Here is a 23319-nt window from a genome sequence, read left to right on the forward strand (position 1 = left end):
CCTCCTCCTATCATAGACCTGGATGGTCCGGTAAGAAGAAGGGATGCTGTCCCAAGAACTGATCCAAGCAATCTCCTTCCCCTTGGAGATCCTGATGATCCAACTCCACCCTTCACAGAAGAGATAATGAATGCCCATATCTCAAGGAAATTCAAGATGCCCACTATCAAAGCCTATGATGGCACGGGAGACCCCGCTAATCATGTTAGGACATTCTCTAATGCACTGCTGCTGCAACCCGTGAACGATGCTATAAAATGTCGGGCCTTTCCTCAAACCCTGTCGGGTATGGCTCAAAGATGGTACAGTCGCCTACCCCCAAATTCTATTGGATCATTCAGAGAATTAAGTCAGGCTTTTATTAAGCAATTCATCAGTGGAAGAGTCCATGAGAAAAGTTCAGCATCTCTTATGAGTCTTGTGCAGGGAGCTAAGGAATCCTTAAGAGATTACCTGAATCGTTTTACAAAGGAGGCTTTAAAAGTCCCAGACCTTGATGATAAGGTAGCCATGATAGCACTGCAACAAGGAACTAGGGATGAGTTTTTCAAGATGTCTTTGGCCAAACGACCCCCTGAGAGCATGTTGCAGCTCCAAGAGAGGGCAGGGAAGTATATCAAGGTTGAAGAAAGTATGAGGAAGACCGTAGTAAGTAATGAGCCCACTGGAGGCAAGAAACGAAAAACTGATTTGGAGTATATCGCTAAGGATAAATATCCTAGAACTGAACAAAACCCTGATTCAACCCCCAAGAAGGGAGGACCTGGGCAAAAGTTCACTGAATACGCTAAGCTGAATGCTCCCAGAAGTCAGATTTTGATGGAGATTGAGAAAGACAGAGATATTCGCTGGCCTAAGCCCTTGAAGGCTGATCCCGCCAAGCTAGATAAGGGCAAGTATTGCAGGTTTCACAAAGATGTTGGCCATGACACCGATGAGTGTAGGCAGTTGAAAGATGAAATTGAGTTTTTGATTCGAAAAGGAAGATTGAACAAGTATACTGGAGATGGAGGAGACAGAAATAGTAATGGAAGGAAGAACTTTGAAGATCGTAGGAGGGACCAAGATGATCAAGGGCGGAATCCCCAACCTAGAGGACCAGTTATAAACACCATTTATGGAGGGCCGAGACCTCGAGGGCCTGTGATAAACACGATCTTTGGAGGTCCAACTGCTGCTGGATTGTCCAAAAATTCCAGAAAGGCATATACTAGAGAGGTTATGCATATTGTTGGAGAAGCCCCGAAGAGGGCCAGGACAGAAGTAACATTGGCTTTTGATGATTCCGACCTAGAGGGTGTGAAGTTTCCCCATGACGACCCGCTGGTCATAACGCTGATAATAGGAAATAGCCCGGTTAAGAGGGTCCTTGTGGATAATGGTGCTTCTGTGGATATCTTGCTCCACGACACCTTTCTAAGGATGGGGTATAACGACTCCCAGTTGACACCAACCGACATGCCGATATATGGATTTGCTGGAGTAGAATGTCCTGTGGAAGGGATAATTAAATTGCCAACCACCATTGGTATGGAGCCAAGGCAAGCAACGCAGATGCTGGATTTTGTGGTGGTAAAGGCTAGTTTAACTTATAATGCTATCATGGGGAGAACAGGGATACATGCCTTCAAGGCAGTCCCCTCTTCCTACCATTCAGTCATGAAGTTTCCCACCCGAAACGGGATTGGAGAAGAGAGAGGAGATCAAAAAATGGCTAGAAGCTGTTATGTGGCCTCTTTGAGGGCAGATGGAGTCGGGGGGCAGGTTCTTCCTATTGAAGATATGGATGTTCGAGAAAATGATGAGAATAGAGGAAGGCCAGCAGAAGAGTTGGTTTCGGTTCCTTTAGATCCCAAGAATCCTGAGAGGATGACTTTCATTGGAGCCACATTAGAGGAGCCCCTTAGAGGGAAGTTAGTGAAATTTTTGCAAGAAAATAGTGATGTGTTTGCATGGTCAGCAGCTGATATGCCAGGCATAGACCCGGAGTTAATTACTCACAAGTTAAACGTGGATCCAAGCCGGAAGACAGTGAAACAAAAGAAAAGAAATTTTGCCCCGGAAAGACAAGAGGCTATAAAGCAGGAAGTGGAAAAGCTCTTAGAGGCTGGTTTCATTGAGGAGATACAATTTCCGGAGTGGTTAGCAAACCCTGTAATGGTGAAGAAGGCTAATGGAAAGTGGAGGATGTGTATAGACTTCACCGATCTGAATGATGCATGCCCCAAAGACTGTTTTCCGCTGCCTAGAATTGATACTTTGATTGATGCTACCGCTGGACATGAGATGCTGAGTTTCATGGATGGGTTTAGCGGATACAACCAGATCAAAATGCATAAGGATGACATTCCAAAGGTATCATTTATCACTGACTTTGGTGTTTATTGTTATCTTGTTATGGCGTTTGGTCTCAAGAATGCAGGAGCCACCTATCAAAGGTTGGTGAATAGAATTTTTAAGGATCTTATTGGTAAGACTATGGAAGTCTATGTTGATGACATGTTAGTCAAGAGTCTAGTAAAGACTGATCATATAGCCCATTTAAGGGAAGCTTTTGAGGTCCTGAGGTACCACAAGATGATGTTGAATCCGACGAAGTGTGCTTTCGGCGTAGGATCTGGAAAATTCTTGGGATTGATGGTCTCGAAGAGGGGAATTGAGGCAAATCCCGATAAAATAAAGGCGATCCTGGACATGGAACCCCCCAAAACTGTCAAGGATGTTCAGAAGCTCACAGGAAGGGTTGCTGCGTTAGGACGATTCATCTCCAAGTCAGGAGACAAGTGCTTGTCATTTTTCAAGTCACTGAAGAACATCAAAGACTTTGTATGGAATGAGGAAAATCAGAAGGCATTTGAAGAGTTAAAGAAGTATATGGGCCAGGCCCCGTTGTTGGCCAAGCCAGTTCTGAATGAAGTTTTATTTTTGTACTTGGCTGTTTCAGAGAGCGCCTTGAGCGCCGTGTTGGTTAAGGAGGAACTGAAAGTCCAGAAACCCGTATACTATGTCAGCAAAATTTTGCATGGTGCTGAGTTGAATTATTCAGCCATTGAGAAATTCGCTTTAGCCTTGGTAATGGCTTCAAGAAAGCTGCGTCCTTATTTTCAAGCTCACCAAATTGAAGTGCTAACAAATCAGCCACTGAGAAATATCACTCACAGTCCCAAGGCAAGTGGGAGACTGATTAAGTGGGCAATAGAGTTGGGAGAGTTCGATCTCAAGTATAAGCCACGTACGGCCATAAAAGCCCAGGCACTAGCTGACTTCGTGGTGGAATGTACCATACCCAACCAAGAAGTCGGGGGGCAGGAAGATACCATACCTCAAGACAAGGGAGTCGACAATGGGGACAAGGAGAAAGAATATTGGGTTCTCTATTTTGATGGAGCATCAAAAACAAATTCCAGTGGAGCAGGGTTGGTTTTGCAAAGCCCTGATGGATTCTTAATTGAGTATGCCATGAAGCTAGACTTCCCAACAACAAACAATGAGGCAGAGTATGAAGCCCTGATTGCTGGCCTTGGTCTAGCTGGGACACTTAGAGTCAAAAACTTAAAGGTCCGTGGAGACTCGAAGCTGATCATATCCCAGGTAAAGGGAGAATTTGAGGCAAGGGATGATACGATGGCTAAGTATGTTCGCCTAGTAAGGGCTGTGATGACCCAATTTAATGAATGCCATGTTGAACACATTCCAAGGGAAGAAAATGCTAAAGCAGATGCGCTATCAAAGTTTGCTTCATCTGAGATTGAAGAAAGTTCAGGAAGTGTGTACTTCCGTGTTTTGAAGACACGAAGCATAGATGTTAAGCTTGTGGCTCCCGTAGGCTTGGGGACGTCATGGATTGATCCCATCAAGGCTCACATTCAGACCGGTTGGTTGCCAAGCGATGCAATTGAGGCACGGAAGTTAACTGTTCGAGCACTAAGGTACTCTTTGATAGATGGGATTCTATATAAAAGATCTTTCGTGGTTCCTTACCTGAGGTGTCTCAGGCCCGATGAGGCACACTTGGCTCTTGAAGAAGTGCATGAAGGTATTTGTGGACAACACCTGGGGGGCAGGGCCTTGGCTCATAAAATAACCCGTTTAGGCTTCTATTGGCCAGAAATGATGGCTGATGCCAAAGAATATGTGAAGAAGTGTGATCGCTGTCAGAAGCATGCACCAGTTGTTAGACAACCCCCCGAGATGCTGACCTCTATCAACTCGCCTATTCCCTTTGCCATGTGGGGGATGGATATTCTAGGGCCTTTTCCTATGGCCACGGCACAAAGGAAATTTCTGATTGTAGCCATTGATTATTTCACCAAGTGGATCGAAGCCAAACCCTTGGCCAAAATCACAACTAAGCAGGTTGCACAATTCCTGTGGGAAAACATTATGTGCCGATATGGAATTCCCCGTATCCTCGTCACTGACAATGGAACACAATTCAACAATGAGGAATTCAAGAAGTATTGTGAAGAAAATGAAATTGAGTTACGATTCACCTCTGTGGCTCACCCGCAAGCCAATGGGCAAGCAGAGGTAGCAAATCGGATAATCCTGGATGGACTAAAAAAGAGGATCGAGAAGTCAAGAAATAATTGGGTGGATGAGATACTTCCAATATTATGGGCCTATAGGACTACCTGTAGAGTCACGACAGGAGTAACTCCTTTCATGTTGGCATATGGGGCAGAAGCAGTAGTTCCCGTGGAGATATCGCATTCCTCTCCAAGGATTCAGACTTTCAATGCTGTAGAAAATGAGGAAGGGCAGAGGTTAGCCCTGGATCTAATTGATGAAGTGCGAGATGAGGCACATGCAAAGATAGTAGAATATCAGAAAAAGGCTTCATTCTATTACAACCTAAGGGTTAAAGAGAGATTTTTTAAACAAGGAGATCTAGTCTTGAGAAAAATAGAGGCTTCTGGTGTTGGATAGAAAGGAAAGCTTGCCCCAAATTGGGAAGGGCCGTACAGAGTCAAGAGCGTTCAGGGTAGAGGAACCTACAAGCTGGAAACTATGGAAGGTTTTGAAGTCCCGAGGACCTGGCACGCACAAAACCTGAAGGTTTACTATGTGTAAGATATGAGAAGTATGATTCTCACTTGTCATTGACAAGTAGGTTTAAAAGCACCTTGAAGCTTTCCTTGCATAGGATTTTATATTCCAGTAGAATTTACATTGTCTAGTTATTGTTGATTAGGGTCGAACCCATGCTATGTAAGGTTTTGGAAAACCAGACTTTATATTAAATAGTATGAAATTATTTCTATCTAAGGATGTTTAAGGTTCAAATGCATATTAAGATTGTAAAGATAAAACAGAAAAAGGCAAGAAAAGCAACGTATAAAACATAACCCCGAAGGGTAACAAGTTCTGATACAAATAAAGTTCAAAAAGAAGATATACAAAAAGCTAGGCCTTGGAAGGATGAGATTCCTCAGAACCACTATCCGAAGTCTCTTCGGAAGTTTCAGTCGTTTCTTCGGACGTCTCGGTCGTCCCCTCCGAAGTCCCTGTAGAAGTTCCCTCGGCAGAAGATGATGGCTGTTGAGGCGCTGCTTTGGGAGATTCTTCCACCCTGGCCTTCTTAGCAACAGGCTCGAATTCCTCCTCGGGGGAATCTTCCTCCTCTCCATCCTTGATCATACCAGCAAGCTTTTCAGTAACACCTCCAAGCTCTGGAACCCGCACTGGGCAAGGAAAGGGCAACTGCTCAAGGACCTCGGGAAACTCATCCTGGATGGCCTCCACAGCAGCGTCCCAGCCTTCCTTATAGCTAACAGGATGAAGAAGGGCGTCATGCTCCACCATCAAGTCTTTGAATTCTTGAGTGTCCATCCAGCCATCAAAGGCTTTTTCCTTCTGCGCCTTCAAGATGACATTTTCAGCCCGGGCCGTCTCCAGGTCAGAAGTGGAAGAGGCCAATTGAGCTTCAAGGGCCTCAATTTTTTGATTGGCCTCCTCCAACTTCTTGTTGGCATCTTCCAGGCCAACCTTCCAAGCCTTGGCTTGGTGAATAGCCCCTTGAAAATGGGCGTTAGCCTGCAGGAGAAAACAGCAAAGGTTTAGAAAAGAAAGAAAAGAGAATTGTAAAAAGCATAAGTAAAGTACATACCGTCGCCAGAGCTTGGGCTCCAAACAGCTCATTCCCCTCCAAGTCCTGTTGGAGGACAAAATCTTGATAATCCACCGGGGAAATGGAATGCTTAGACCATTCCTTGGACAGGGCCGTGCTGCCCACAATTGAGTCCTTGCCCCGGATCCCCCAAGTAGGTTGAAAGTAGGCACCTGGCCTCTGCTTGGTGCGCAGAACTTGGCTGGGGCCTTCCTCATCTGGCTCCGTCGCCTGAAGAAGGAACTCCGGGAAGCGGTCACCCAGTCGAGGGTCCTTAAAAGTGCCCTCTTCATCCTGGTTGTCTCCAGGTCCTTCGGCTTGGTAGCCTCCTCAATCTTCTCAGCCACTGCGAGAAACAAAGTCAGTTGAAAATCAATGAAATAAAAGTGCAGAAAATAAAGGAGATAAGAAAGGGAACTTACTTTTCTTATTAACGGGCGAAAGGCCGCGTTCTACCAGGACGGTCTCCCGGATAAGGTCCCAACAATGGGAAGTGCCGTTGTCTTGCGTAAGGAGGTTGAAACCTCTAGCTTCCTCCTCAGACAAAGTTATGTCATTCGGGCTCCCGTCTACGGCCAGCCCAAAGGATGATCGAAACAGGGAGCCCCAATCTCCACCTTCCCAAATAACAAACAAAAAATCTTTCTTCCACCCCAAGTTGTTGTCAGGGATGGACTTCCCATTTACGATATGGGGGATAGTGGGGCGCTGGTTGATAGAAACCCAACCCGGACTTTTATCAGGACTGTTTTTAAACTGAAAAATCTTCCTGAAGACAGCAACAGATGTGGGGACGTTGTGCTTGGCACATTGCGACAGATAACACAGAATCAACCTCCAGGAATTAGGGGGAAGTTGGCAAGGGCTGATGCCCACATCAGCCAGTAGCAAAGTAATGAATGGATGAAAAGGGAGTCTAATACCTGCCCTCAGAGTATCCCTATAGACGCATAGCGCGTCCTTCTTCCACTGACAGGCCCTGTCGGCCGGACCCGCAAGAACCAGCTTAAAAGGCTCCTTGATTTTGAAGCAGCTGCTCAACTTTTCCAGCTCCTTGGGATCCCGTAAAGCACTGATATGATCGTGCGCGTCCAGATGCGCATCAGACGGATACTCGTCCCCTCGAGTGTTGATCATGTCGATTAAGGAAGTATACCTCGATCGAATAGGAAAATCATTGGACTTTCTAGCCACGTTCATCTTGGCCAAACGAGTCATTCTTTTGTCAGCCATCTGAAAAAAAAAGTATGAGGCACGCAAATAGGCTATCTTAAAATGGCACACAATGGAAAAATAATGAAAAGCAAAGGGAGGAATTTTACCTGAAGAAGCACTCCTGAAAAAAGGCTTTGAGCTCCGACTTGCTGTTATTCCTCTGAGAATCTTAGCAGAAAGATGAAGAAGAAAACTAAGAAATGAGAAAGTGAGGAGTAATAGCCTTTCCTCATTCCTTTATATAAGAGGAAAAGGAAGTTGAAAGGACGAAAAGCCCATTGAGGACAAAAGCCCATAAGAAAAAGCCCAGAAAAAAGAATATTCCAGAATATTCCAAGGAATTCTAGAGCATTCTTAACAGGGTGTATTAAGCCCAGATCAATAAAAGAGGCCCAATAAGATTTGAAAAGGCCCAATAAAAGAGGCCCAATAAGATTTGAAAAGGCCCAATAATAGAGGCTCAATAAAATTTAATAAGGCCCAACAAAAAAGGCTAGGCCCAAATCCAATTAGGATTTGGAAAATACAATACCCTAAATTAAAGCTAAATAAAAAAGACTAGTAAAAGACCAGAATCCAGGTCGAAATCCAGGTCGTGAATCCTGCCCGAAATCTTTCGAGCAGACACCCGAAAATAGCGGGTAAAAAAGACCAGAATCCAGGTCGAAATCCAGGTCGTGAATCCTGCCCGAAATCTTTCGAGCAGACACCCGAAAATAGCGGGTAAAAAAGACCAGAATCCAGGTCGAATTCCAGGTCGTGAATCCTGCCCGAAATCTTTCGAGCAGACACCCGAAAATAGCTGGAATAAAGGAACTGAATTGAGGTTGAAGTTTCGACCAGGAATGAGGTCGAATAAAACCAAGCATCTTTCAAAATAGGGATTAAAAACCCAGGTCGAAGTTCGACTAGGATCCTGGTCGAATTCCAGGTCGTGGATCCTAGTCGAAATCCTTCGACCAGGAAGCAAGAAAACCAAAGAATTTTCGAACAGGATTCAGGTCGAAATATCGACTAGAATCCTAGTCGAAATCCTAGTCGATAGGCTTATAAAAAAAAAAAAAAAAAAAAAAAAAAAGGAAGGGGGTTGAATTTTCGACCTCGATCCAGGTTGAATTTTCGACCTCGATCCAGGTCGAATTTTCGACCTAGATCCAGGTCCTAGATCCAGGTCGAAATTTCGACTAGGATCCTGGTCGAATTCCAGGTCGTGGATCCTAGTCGAATTCCTTCGACCAGGATGACAAGGCTGGCCCCATTTTTCGACTAGGATCCTGGTCGAAATTTCGACCAGGATCCTGGTCGAAAAAAGGGCTGGAAATTTGAAAATTCCAGAAAATAAGGAAAAATTCCAGAAAATTAGGGAAAATTCCAGAAAATAAGGAAAAATTCCAGAAAATTAGGGAAAATTCCAGAAAATAAGGAAAAATCCCAGAAAATTCCAGAAAATTAGGGAAAATTCCAGAAAATAAGGAAAAAATCCCAGAAAAGTCCAGAAAATAAGGGAAAAATCCCGGAAATAAGGGAAAAATTCCTGGAAATTAAGATAATTCCTGAATAAAAGGAAAAATTCGTTGTAAATGTGTAGGTCGCTCCACACTTTACGGAAAAACGAGACCCTGTAAGGGAACCAATAGACTTAACTTCTGCGAAACCTAATCGATGTTTCCCAAAAGTTGGGGGGCAAATGATAGGGATAAATAAATTATGTTTGTATAATTAAATACTGCATTAATTGTATAAACTGTGGGTTGCCAGGCCCAATAAAAAGATATATGATACTCAGACCAGAAAGGTTAAGCCTGATGGACCAGATCAGGCCTGATGGAATAAAAAAGGCCCAAAAGCCCTGATTATTAATTAATTTCGTAATTAATTAATAAGGGACAAATCAGATGTTGAAAAGAGTCCCGATAAGGATATAAATCCTTGAAGATTAGCCTCAAGGGGACCTAAAAGGATAAGGAATCAGTTTCCTACTATCTAGGACTCCAAAGTCCATTCTAATTATGAGACTTGCCCACCAAGTCTCCTATACCAAGTCCAATTCAAGGACTCCCAACATCTATATAAGGGGTCTCACCCCCACCAATCAGAACTACGTTTTTTGGCTTGATTCTCTAACTCACAGAGATACGTAGGCATCTCGTAAAGGCAGAATTAAGCTACGAAACACGAGAGCAGCCATTAAAGGCCTTGAGCTCCCGAATCTTAGTAATAAATACAGCAAATAATAACCTTAGCTTTTTATCCATAACATAAACCCTATTTTTGGATAATCAAATCTTTCTATTTCTAGCATAGTGTATCTTTGTTAATCTTGCACTCCCGTGACTTTGTTCTTTCAGATAATCTTGGCCATTGATCTTGTACTCTTCAACCTGCTTTTATAGACTTGTCAATCCAACTGATTAGATTGTTTGTTGCTTGATAATCTTGGATATTGAACTGGTCTGCACTTTGTACTTTGAATTTTACCTCGAGATCTCCAGTTATGTATATAGAGAACTTGACATCTCGATAAGTATATTTGCTTATCGAGATCTCTAATCACTCTACATAGTTTTGACTTATCGAAGTATCTGAGTTCTCTATAAGAGAATTTGGCTTGTCGAGATCTCATTTCTTCATGTCATTTTGGCTTATCGATAACTCTGAGTTCTCTAGTGAAAAATAGATTTAATGATATCTCAGAGTTCTCTAGTGAAGAAATATCTTGTCGATATCTCCAATCTTCATGTCTTCAATTTGTCTTGTCGATATCTCTGAGTTCTCTAGTAGTTTTTCCTGAATTGTCGATAAGTTATTATGGAGTTCTCGAATGACTTCTCTATAATACTCAATCTGTGACTTGTAGAGAACTTGACTTAGAATATTTTTCCCAGAACAGATTTATTCAACTCCAAGCTTCTTCATAATTCTTCTGAGGCATGGTCTTCTTGATCTTCTTCCAGATAAAATTCTTAGGCTTGATACTATTTACAGAAAAAGACTCCAGTTTGGCCTTGAACATTTTTTACAGACTTAAGAATTACAATACATAATGCAAACATATATTATCATACAACTTACTTAGGGTTGTCATATTGACTTAGTCTTGTTATTGTACAGGCATGTCTTGCACAACAATCTCCCCCAATTTGTGAGAAGATTGCTTAACATAAATACATTCCTGTTAACAAGACTAACCCCAAGTTACAATGGAAAATGAGACTAATACATAAAAATTGACACAATTACAACATTTATACAGTAAGTAAAGACTGTTTTTGCTTCTGTTTCTTCTCTAATAAGGTCCTTTAAGTAAACAAGAATTTCAAGTTCTTCTATTATTGGTATCCCTTCTAGAGCTTCCACAAGTTTGAGTCTGTCTGGCTTTGGATAACCATTTAGTAAATCAAAAATTCTTGTTGCAATTATATGACAACATTTACCTTGTTCTTTGTAGTAAGTGAACCAAATATTATTTTGGACACTTGCTTACAATTGCCTATTTTAGTGCTATCTATACCATTCAACAAATGTATGTCTATTACTTTATGATTTAAAGTAGACAAAATGAATCTAGGGAAGAAAATTTCCTTACCTCTAGCAGATTGGGGCATTGTTAGCCTGGTTGCAAGTTCTTCCAGGATCAATAGATCAACATTCAAGTGTCTGTTATGGGCTATGGAGTATTAGTGTGTGTGCCCTAGAGACAACACTATTATGTTTATATAATGAAATATTTGGATTATTAATTATGATTCTATGGATTATTCATTAGTAATTTATTATATCTTTATTTTCTGCGATAAAATGTTAGATTAATAAATGTCCTTGGAATATGATATGTAAATCTATATCTCTAAGTACGTGACTTAGAAATGAGATTATGAGAATAGTATTGATATTCCTAAAAATCCCTAGTCAAGTATTATTGTTAAGGGACGATAATAAATACGTTGAGACTAATGTGTTTGTTGACTGACGATCACATCTCATTGATCATAGGTATTGTTGAGCAATATTGAAGTTGTATATTTATCTCAACAATACTGGTTTGGATAACTCAACATAGGACAAGGACTTTGAAATAATCTATGTTTCACTGGAATCAGTACAGACTGATTATTGGGTATATGCACAAAAGGTTATGTTAGCTGCAGTGAAGAAGATGTCAACAGTGATCCCTATGAAGTTCATTAATATGTTCAGGCATCAGAGGAATACGGTTGGAGTCATTCGAAGCAGGTGTCAGAATCGGTGTGAAGACCTCAAGGATTCCTAGTGTAGTTGGCTATATTTGGTAGAAATCTTAATAGTGGTTTATTCGGGTATAATACGAAGGCATGAGAGCGGAACTAGTCATCTGTGAACCAGACCCGTGTACGAGACGTCAGTGATCCGTGAAAGGAAACAGAGTATTATTTTTAGGAACACTGTTAAGTGGGTTTTATACTCGAGGAGTCTGGAAATATATTAAGTTACAAAACCCCTGAGATTAGAAGGCTTGCAGATACAGAAGGGTACAACTAAATAGCTCGAGGAATTTGCCAAGTTCTAGGTTTAATTGTTAACTGAAATTAATTTATTAAATGGACTTTAATATAAGTTATTTAATAAACTTAAAATTATTTATTTTATAAACTTTAAGTTAATTTATTTTATAAAATAATTTAGTTAATTAAATAAACTAAAACTTATGTGTTTAATTCAAATACATAAATATAAATCCTGCCGGACTTCGTTGCATGCATGCAAATTAAACAAAAGAAAAAGAAATAAGGAATTGCATGAAGTACAGGTAGAGGTGGCCAAACGTGCGGGTTCGAATCGCACATTCGGGACCGGCTCGTACGGAAACCGTAAAATATTCGGCCCGAATCGGGCCGGTTCAAACCCGCACAACCCGCCGAAAGAAGCGAACCGAATACGAATTTAATTTTAAAAAACCGGAACCGGCACTAACCCGCACGACCCGCACAGGCGAAGCCCGCGTGAGCCGCACGAACTATGCAACCCGCACAGCCCGCACGTTGTCAACCTGAACTGCCTTGCAATGCCCACAGTTTCTACATTTTCTTTCACATCTTGGTGGCCTTGATCCTATCATTTTTCTTGTCACCAGTACATCATTCTCTCTAATCTGTATATTAAACATACATTAGTACATATATATTTGTTACCAAACAAAAATCATCTGTAATCAAAACAAGAAACAAAAGTAGAAGTTTGTAGTACCTGAGACAAGTCAATGCGGTTATGAATCACTCTACCTGAAATATTGCATCCAAATCAGAACACACAACTTAAAGTTAAAGAAAACACAAGTTGGAACACAAAATCTAAGTACAACACACTAACCTTGAGCCATGAAATTGAGAAGGGCCAAGCTTGAAACTGATAGAAAGATAAAGAATTTCATTAAATTTCCATTTCTGTGGCAACTGAGAATACAAACCACCCGCCAACCCGCCTGTTCAACCCGCCCGCGAACCGCCCACGAACCGCCCGCGAACCGCCCGCGAACCGAGCCGAATACGGGTTACCGTATGTCAGCTCAACCCAGCCCGGCCCGATTCGCTCGCCTCCCAGTGCCGGTTAAGTGTTCAATTTTTCCGGTTCTAACCCGCTTCCAACCCGGCCCGGACCGCCCGACCCGCACGGTTGGCCACCTCTAAGTACAGGTACAATTGCTAAGAAAATGAATTAGTAGAAAGGAAATGCAACGCAATTTGTGTGTATAAAATGCTAACACATGGCGGGACCCACGAGCTATAAAGCAAATGATATTGCATTCTTTTTTACATCTTTGTACAACACAAAAGTGATATACTGATTAGGTGGTCACCACAGACGAGAAATTGGAAAGGAAAAGGCGGTTGTCCTTTCTCTAACTCGCGCGTGACTTGCACATATGGCGACATCCCAGCTCTGTTTCTCTTGCACGTGGTCTCTCACTCTTCAGCTATGTACACTGCAAAACAAAGAAAATGTAATTGCTCTGCTTCTACTACTGGTCGCCATAGGCGAATGTGCCATTGGCAAAAAGACGGCGCTAATTCCTGTTATCGCCACAGAACTGTCCCTATGTGGCGATTTAATAAATCATTTCATGCGTTGTATTTCAGTTACTGTCGCCATAGATGAAATAAAATGAAAGAAAAAAAAAAGTTGTTGTGTCTCTCCTCTTGCAAGTGTTCTTGATCGCCATAGAGAAATTAATTGCGTACATATTGTTGGTTTATGTCCTGATCGCCACACAATATTCCTAGTACCAAAAAATGAAAGGACCGAAAACAACCACGTAATTCTTTTTATCTCTCCTACAATTCTACCACTACAAAACCAAATTTGCAGCAGATTGAAAAAAGAGCTTCTCAGCAAAAACACCATTAAAGCTCTGCAGAATTTTTCTTGTAGAGTTAGTTGATTTCATTTATTGAAATTAAGGAGAGAAGTGTTGCCCAATTTATTTCACACCATTAAAGCGTTACAAACTTATAACACTCATTATTTAAAACTCTCTTGATTGTATTTACTATCTTTTGATAGAAGCTTTGAATTTTTAGAGTGATAGATAGAACCCCAAATTGATTGCTATTATTTTGGTTCTCTCTATATTTGTTGCTTCAAATTATTTATATTCGGAGTTGTAAGTAAACCTTTACGGTTTAATTTCTTAATAAAAAAATTATTCCGTGAATCTCTTAATGTTTGTTTATTTCATTTTCGAGGTTTATTCTCCGTTGCAATTAATTAACGAAAAATGAAAAACGTACATTCACCCCCTCCTCTGTATGTATATTTGGACCTAACAGGTATGGTGATACTAAAGTCAAAACACAGGCACATGTATTAAATACATGGTGCTAGATTGACCCATTGTGAGATACTACATGTTTAATGTGTCATAAGTTAACCTCACAGTGATAATGATGTATTGGTCCTTAGACCTGAAATCATTATATTTCTATACGAGAATTAATATACTTAGATATTATTGAAAGTTATCCTTGACCGGGTAATCAAAAAAGTAGACATTGGGTATATTATGAATCGTATGAGAAATATGAATGATCTAGATGGGATTTAGCCCTCCTATTTTAAAGGAGTGATATTATTGGCCTCTTGGTTGAGTAAGACTATAAAATGCATGATCGTGCTCAAATACTAAATTGTTTACTAGTTTACTCATTGATCAAGGAAAGTAGGATTAAACGTTTGCAAAGGATGACACCATACACGCCTCGAGTTTGATCTATAATATAAGGCTAAAGGGATTATATTACATTGTACATTATTCACGAAAGTTTTAATTGAATCACCAATTATTATTATTACTTGGGAGCAATGATGTATTACTAGATGCCACTCATTGTAAATAATTTTATTATTGGAAAATAAAATTATTGCCAATATAATAATAATCTAAAGGGTCATACACAAAGAACGTTTAAACGAAGTATTATTTAAATTATGAATTTAAATATTTATTATTATTTATTCAAATTTAATTATTAAATTAATTAAGTGAGACTTGACTAATTGTAAATACATTAGAATTCGAATTTAATAATAATATAGACCCAAAATAGAATGGGTCTTTTTAGAAGCCCATTAGGTTTAGGGTTAGGCCCTAATCTTCTCTCCCCTATATATACATTAAGATGTATAATTTTAGGGTAAGAAGTTGCACCACATTTTTAGAGAAAAACCCTAGCAGCTATACATCCTAGAGAGGCTAGAGAGAGAGAGACGAAGAGGCAACCAATCGGCTAGTACGGCTCCGGTGATCGTTGAACGATCGGACGTTCGTGTGGATACCTTTGGAGAGCAGATCTTCGCAAGGAGGGATGATGTGGTTCATCAAGATCAGAACGTCATCATATTTAGAAGGAAAGCTTTGTTAAGGTACATGATCCTATTCTACATAATCATCCGTTCAATATATATAGATCCTGAGGTAGGGATTTGAAAATTTTGTTTTTCTGCTGTGTTTATATGCTCGAATCCCTAACATGGAGAACACCAGCTTCTGCACCACACTTGAAATATTGTCATACTCTGACTTCTTGCATGTGAAGGCCCTTACTATAGAATCAAACACAAAGGACCATTCCTTCCTAAGGTTTATTCTATTCAAGCTTGCCAGATTGATTCTTCCACCATAGTTGATAAAGTCCATGAACTCAGCAAGCTCATCTTGTGTTGGCATCTCCACCAAATTTATATTTGGAAGACCCAAGGCTGCATTCACATCTTGCTCATTGAACTGTATCTGTTGGCCTCCAATTGTGCAACTTATCACCAAAGATACAGAGTTGTCATTCATAACAGTTCTCACCACAGCTGTTGTCCAAAACTCATGCAGAACATCCAAGTACAAGACTGGGTTAGCAGTTAAAGCTCCCACAAGGTAAGATTCAAACAAGAATTTCACAAACCCCTTGAAACTATCAGGGGCTTGGTTAACATCAGTATAAGCCAGGTAATTGGTTCATTTCTCTGGGATAGTAGCTCTAACAATATTGAGTGCCATTGTTCTTTAGTGAGAGTGAATGGGTAAGAAAAATTAGGGAGAAAGGAGTTGAAATGAGAGAGAAATTGGTTTTGGATTGAAAAAGCTAGGTCACTTAGAGTTCTCGAAGGTGTAAGTATGTATATATATCGAGATGTCTGGGTATTTATAGTAAAAGCAAATGTCTTGTCGAGAAGTCAAACATAGATGTTTGGAGTATACCTATCGAGAAGTCATTTTAAAATGTGAAAAACATATCGATAAGTCATTTTATTTATTCTTGTAGAGAACTAAAAATTTAAATTATCGAGATGTCAAATAAATACCCAGTTTGTCCACAATGGACTGAATTGTTTCCAATTTTTACTTGAATAAATCAAAATAAAATCAGAATAAATTTACCAAAAGTATTTTACCAAAATAATTTATTAAGTTAAATTATTTTAGTTCTGAGTTATCTATAAGTCTAAAATAATACTTGTAGAGAACTCTGTAAGTTATTATTTGTAGAGAAATCTACAATGACTTGTCGATAAGTCATGATAAAGCTTATCGAGAAGTCACTCGAGAAGTCAGTAAATTGACTTATCGAGAACTCACTCGAGAAGTCTTAAAATGACTTGTCGATAAGCCAGTTAGACTTATCGAGAACTCAGTTCTCTATATACTTTTAATTAGACCTGGAAATGTTCTGTGTCGTGTATAAACGTTCCGTGTACTTTCGTATTTTCGTGTACCAAACCTTAAACCCGAACCCGGCCCGGATTTGCATTCGTGTACCAATTTGATAACACTAACCCGGAAGTAATATATTCATGTTTACCCATTTTAGTACACTAAAGTACACAGATTATATATGAAAAATATTAATTGTTAAAAAATGTAATAGATAATTAAATAGTAAAGTACTCACTCGCGTAGTCAAGGAACAATAAAATATATTTTAGTATTTACAATTATATATATGTTATTTAGAATAGGTAAAATTTGCATTTGGTATTTAGTATATATATGTATATTATATATTTTTAAAAATTTAATTGTATATTTATTGAGTATACTTTCGTTCCGTGTCGTGTACCTATATTGGAAACCCAAACCCAACACTAATTATATTTGTGTTTTTTCGTGTTCGTGTACTTTCGTGTTCGTGTACCAAATTTTCAAACCCAAACACTAATTATTCGTGTCGTTTCGTACCGTGTTCACGTGTCGTATACCTATATTTCCAGGTCTACTTTTGATCAATTTGATTCTGCCTTGTTTTAATTTTATATATTAAGGATGTAGATACAGCTAGACAGTTTTCTTAGAATTTGAAGAATTCCAAGCTGAATTTTCATTTTTGAATAATAAATATGCAGAGATTTCTGAAATATTTATAATTCATATTTCAGTTAATTTCCAATTAAATCAAATTAATTTTGATTTACTAGAAATTAACCTTCCACAAAATATTAGCTGAATTCTTGCCTTAGGATGAAGAATTTAGCATCCCAATTTCACCTACAAGTCTAGTGACAGTTGCTTAAACCAAACGTTTAGTAAAATATCAGCTAATTGTTTTCCTGTTGGAACAAAAATAAGCTCAATGGTACCATTTACAGCATGTTCTCTAATAAAATGGTACCTTACATCAATATGCTTTGTCCTAGAATGATTAACTGAATTAGCCACAATAGATATAGCACTAGTATTGTCACACATAATTGGATTTTGTGTAACACTAGGCCATAATCTATTAGCTGATTTCTAATCCAAAGCACTTGAGCACATCAACTTCTAGCAACTATGTATTTAGCTTCAGCTGTGGAAGTTGACACAAATTGTTGTTTCTTGCTATATCAGGATACAAGTCTTCGTCCAAGAAACTGATAACTTCCACTAGTGCTCTTTCTGTCAACCCTGCATCCAGCAAAATCTGCATCTGTGTATCCAACGGCTTCAAAACCAGTTCCCGTAGAATACCATAATCCCAAGTTTGGAGTCCCCTTCAAGTATCTGAAAATCCTCTTCACAGCCATCAAATGTGATTCTTTTGGATTGCCTTGAAATCTTGCACACAGACATGTAGCAAACATGATATCTGGTCTACTTGCAATTAAATAAAGCAATGATCCAATCATCCCTCTATAGCTTGAAATATCTACACTTTTGCCCTTTTTATCTACATCCAACTTTGTTGCTATAGACATAGGTGTAGATGCAGGTGAACAATCAACCATACCAAACTTTTTCAATAAATCCTTGACATACTTAGTTTGGCTGATGAAGATTCCATCACTTCCTTGACTAACTTAAAGTCCAAGAAAGTAACTTAATTCCCCCATCATACTCATTTCATATTCACTCTGCATAAGCTTAGAGAATCTTTGACAGAGCTCCTCATTAGTAGAATCAAAGATGATATCATCCACATAAATCTGAACTAGGATCATATCACCACCATGCAACTTGTAGAATAGTGTATTGTCTATTGTTCCTCTAGTGAAACCATGTTTAAGTAGAAAATTTGCCAGTGTGTCATACCAAGCTCTAGGTGCTTGCTTTAGTCCATATAGAGCCTTAAGTAGCTTGTACATAAAATATGGAAATTCTGGATCTTCAAAGCCATGTGGTTGTTGTACATAAACTTTTTCTTCTAAATCTTCATTTAGGAAGGCACTCTTGACATCCATTTGATATACTTTGAAGTTAGAATGTGCAGCAAATGCTAGAAAAATTCTTATTGCTTCAAGTCCTCCAACTGGCACAAAAGTTTCATCATAATCAATTCCTTCTTCGTGTGAGTAGCCTTTTGCAACCAACCTTGCCTTGTTTCAGGTAACTATTCTGTTCTTAGGTGCAGAAACTAACTCCCAAACTTTGTTTCTTTCAAACTGATTAAGCTCTTCTTGCATGGCAGATATCCAATCAGGATCCATAAGAGCTTCTTCAATTTTCTTGGGCTCTACTTGAGACAGAAAGCATGCATGTAGGCACTCATTAGAAGTTGAACTTCTAGTCCTTACACCATTATCTGGATCACCAAATATTGCATTTGAATTGTGACTCATATCCCATTTTCTGGTGTGAGTTTGTTGACTTGTGCCTTCATCATTTTCTCCATTATTGGTATGATTTGTAGATCATTCTTCTCTTTCTCCCCCTGAGTTTGTGCTATCAAAATTAGGTGTTTGAGATGAGCTTCCATTTCCATGATTTTCCTGTTCAGTAGACTCTTCAGTCATCATTTATTGTGCATTGACTTCACCTTCTTCATCAGAATCACTGTTAATATTGAGATTTTCAAATGCAAGGACTTCAGCTTCATTGTCATCAAGGCATTCCAAGCCTAGACACTTGTCATCATCAAAATTCACATCTGTGCTCTCCATGATTTTCTTTTGATCAATTACATAGACCGTGTAGGCAGTTCTCTCCAATAAATATCCCAGAAAAATTTCTTTAAAAACCTTTAAGTCAAATTTTCCCACATATTCAGAATTGTCTTTTAAAATGTAACACTTGCTTCCAAACACATGAAGATTCTTTACAATAGGATTTCTTTTAGACATGATTGAGTAAGGTGATTTCCATGTATCTTGTTAATGAGATATCTGTTTTGAGTGTTGCATGCAGTATTAACAGCTTCTTCCCAAAAACTAGTTGGCAACTTGGCATCTTGTAGAATTGTCCTTGCAGCTTTTACTAATGTTCTGTTCTTTCTCTCAACTACCCCATTTTGTTGAGGTGTTCTAGCAGCAGAGAATTCCCCGACAATGCCTTTGTTTTTGCAGAATTCACTCAATGTTGCATTTTTAAATTCTTCCCCATTATCACTTCTCAATCGCTTTACACAGTTTTGATCTTCAACCTATTTTTCTATCTTCTTTATGTGCTTAATTATGATGTGTGGAGTTTCATCTTTAGAGTCCATAAATTATACCCAAGTATATCTTGAGAAACCATCCACCATCATAAGTGTATATTTATTCCTTGAAATTGATAAGACATTTACTGGCGCAAACAAGTCCATGTGAATAAGTTGCAATGGTGCACTTATGGAATTCACAATTTTTGACTTATGACTTGATCTTTTCATTTTTCCTTTTTGACATGTTTCATAGACTTCAATTTGAGCAAACTCTAACTTTGGCATGTCTCTCACCAACTCTTTCTTGACCAGAGTGTTGATTGCCTTGTAGTTTAGATGTGAGAGTTTCTTATGCCATAACTTGTTTTGCTCTATGGATGCCTTGGTGTAGAAGCAACAAATTTCATCCTCATTTGTTGAGTCCAAGTTTGTAACAAACAAGCTTCCTTTCATTGGTCCTTTTAGAGCAACTTCATTGGTTTTCTTGCTGATGAAGATATATTCTTCTTTGTCAAATATAACTTTAAAACCTTTGTCTGAAAATTGGCTGACACTGAGAAGATTTACTTCAAGACCAACTACCAATGTTACATCATCAATGACAATATTTCCAGAAACAATCTTGTAACGACCCCAAATCCGGGGTCGGGAATCCGGGTCGTCACGCAATCCTTCAATCATGTGTAACCTGCATAAACTCAATAATCCAATAATTTCATATCACAGACCCCCAATCTCACACACTCACAAGTTATAGACTTAGAAACGATGTACAACAAGTATCATAAACTCAAATGTACTTTACAGGATCTCAAACAATTATTCATAACCTCTACATGAAGTTATAATAATTATGATCGATATCTTATACATATCTGATACTTTGGCAAACATGAGACAAAGCTGCAAGGGATCCTCCCCATGACTGCAAGCGACTAAGTCCCACACCGGCATACTGGTTATAAAGCAAGAGTGAGCTATAATGCCCAGCATAATAATGTACAGTATGAAAATGACTGTATGATAAACTCACGTAAAACATCATATTTGATAATTACATTTTATTCGAAAATAGTTTCCCTTGGTGATACACACCTTTTACGAAAACAATCCTTTAGTGGATTTTATTAACCTGCGAATACCTTAATAGTAAACCCAGCACCTAGGCTTGGGTTACGGTATTGCATCACAATTCCAATTGGAATAATAGGATACTCGTTGGAGCCACCGCATATGATAATCAGTCATAATACGATAATAGTAACCTTTTCTACTAGTAGAAGGACGACACCTTCGTATCCCGGTTATCACTCTCGCCGCATTCGAGCTACGAGTCCCATTTTTGGGTATACACATACTTCACAAGTTCCTGAGTACACAGAGTACCTTCGCCTGCGGTACCTTTGGTAGTCCATCTAGCACATATAGTACCAGAGTCTACCCCTCACTTGTCCTTTTAAAAGAATTCTATCATATCTCGAGAACTCAAACCACATCGAAGTTCCCAAAGCGTTTTGCTTGTTGATAGAAACAGTTTATCTTACTAAGATATACTCCCGAAATTTTCGGAGGAAGTACTAAGGATGTGAGTTGACCGTTATCAACTGATAATTAAATAAGGGGGAAAAGTTTCTCCTTGAAACTATATTCAAAATATTAAATAAGCCGGGATAATATTCTCCGACGATTTGAAATTATTCGAATTATTTTCCAAAAATCAGAAAGTATTTTAAATCAGGTTCTATGATTTTTAAATCATAAATAAATCCTTTAATAAATAATAAATAATTAAATGATAATCGATAAATAATTAAAACTCGAAGGAGTTTACCTTTAAAAGAATAAAATAATATTCCCCAACTAATTTATGTTTAATAAATTAATAAACTTTAATATTTAATCAAGATTGAAGTAAATATTTACTGGAGAATACTTCTCCCTAATAAATGAATAGTAAGTAAATATTTCTTGTCCAAACGATAAAGTATAGTTGAGAGAATACGATCTTTGGAAATCATTTTAATAAAAGCTCGAGGTGTTTAATATTTGTAAGTGGACGTTGAGTCTCTTGAAACGTAACTACTATGGACCTTAATCGTCCTATAAATATCACCGGAATGATTTCCGGGTTTTTATTTTATAAATACAAAACTGACCGACTCTCGGTCTTACAACTTAAATAAAGCATCTCCGGAATACTTCCGGGTTTTCATCAATTTTTACTAACCGATCCTCGATCTAAAATATATACACGCCACGCTACTCGCTAGAGTTAACGTTCTCAATTATAAACTCTTATAAACTCCTCCGGGATACTTCCGGGTTTTTATAAGCTTACACCGACCGACTCTCGGTCTAAATATAACATTTCGAACTCGGTATGAACATATACTAGAAATTATCAACAATAGAGTAATGTAATATATCTCAAACTTCGTAAAACAGTTTAAAGCAATCTCATGCATATATCACATTTTTGTAAAATATTCACAACACAACAGTTCTTAAAAGGTAGGGTTTGAAAACTTGTCGGGAGTCCAAGACACTTTTCCCCGACTTCCTCTCATTTCGGGTTTTCTAATCAACAAACATCATAATCTTAATCAGTATTCCTACTCTCATCACCAACTTACATTTCTAATAAGTTCAATACTTCATAACTTTCATTATTTGACCGACTCGAAATAATATCACTGCTTGGTCGAAACGGACGGTCAAAGTGGTCTTCTAGAATTGACTTTACCGAATATTACTATTACGCGGCTTGCACTCTAACATTTTTATTAAATCTTAAAATTAATATTGTAATACGAAACTACCTCGAGGAGCTTCTGGAGTGATTGTAATATTTATCCTAAAAGTTTCATTTTGATAAAATGAATTTAATTAGGTGAAAAGTATTTCAAAAGTTTGGTCAATAACGGAGTTTTACTATTCAAACCGCTTTCACTAAAACGTTGATATCTCTCAAACCGTTAATTCAATTGATGCACCGCTTTCGCGTGCGCAATCTAGACAAAATTTAGGACACATCATTTAAAAATAGTTTTCTGGTAAATGCAGTGAAAATCCCGAAGTGACAGTTTCCTAACACAGGGTTGTTTTGACATTCGTACTTCGCGCGACCTTGGCTCCGACATTTTTATAAAATTGAAAAATCAATATTTTTACTTGAAATTTTTATGCAAGATAATAAACTCTATTTCTTACTCTATGTAAATATTTCATGATTTATGACCATTATTAAATCGATCCTTTATATTTTCAAAATTCATAATTCGTAGCAGTTTTTGTCGCGTAAACCACTTTTAGTAAAACGGCCATAACTTTTAATCCATGAATCGGAATCAAGCGATTCAAGTGCCTAAACGATCCTTATAATATTTTTTTTATCATAATCAAGAGTTATTTTCAAGAAACTACAGTTTACATCCTCGGGAATTTCAGCAGAAACTTAAAGTTACGTTTTGTTCGTTTTAGTGAGATTACGTTTACGATCGGAGTTTCGTTTACGCCTTAAATCTTTATACTACCACCAACAATCAACATATCATCATCAACACACTAAATCCTCTCAAGAACATTATGTTCTTGAGGCAACAACAATCAACCTTAAATCTACTTAGCTAAACATCA

At 38.5% G+C, this 23319-nt stretch overlaps 1 long non-coding RNA gene across 1 annotated transcript; it reads right to left on the reverse strand.

Moving 5' to 3' along the window:
- Positions 1–12349: 12349 nt before the first annotated feature.
- LOC141717042 (uncharacterized) lies at positions 12350–12980 on the reverse strand. Its single transcript, XR_012573499.1, has 3 exons — positions 12671–12980; positions 12548–12582; positions 12350–12452 (listed from the first exon to the last, which is right to left on the reverse strand). It is a non-coding gene; the product is annotated as an uncharacterized LOC141717042 (long non-coding RNA).
- Positions 12981–23319: the final 10339 nt, after the last annotated feature.

The sequence above is a fragment of the Apium graveolens genome, chromosome 4, assembly GCF_009905375.1.
Source record: "Apium graveolens cultivar Ventura chromosome 4, ASM990537v1, whole genome shotgun sequence".
Classification (NCBI taxonomy): domain Eukaryota; kingdom Viridiplantae; phylum Streptophyta; class Magnoliopsida; order Apiales; family Apiaceae; genus Apium; species Apium graveolens.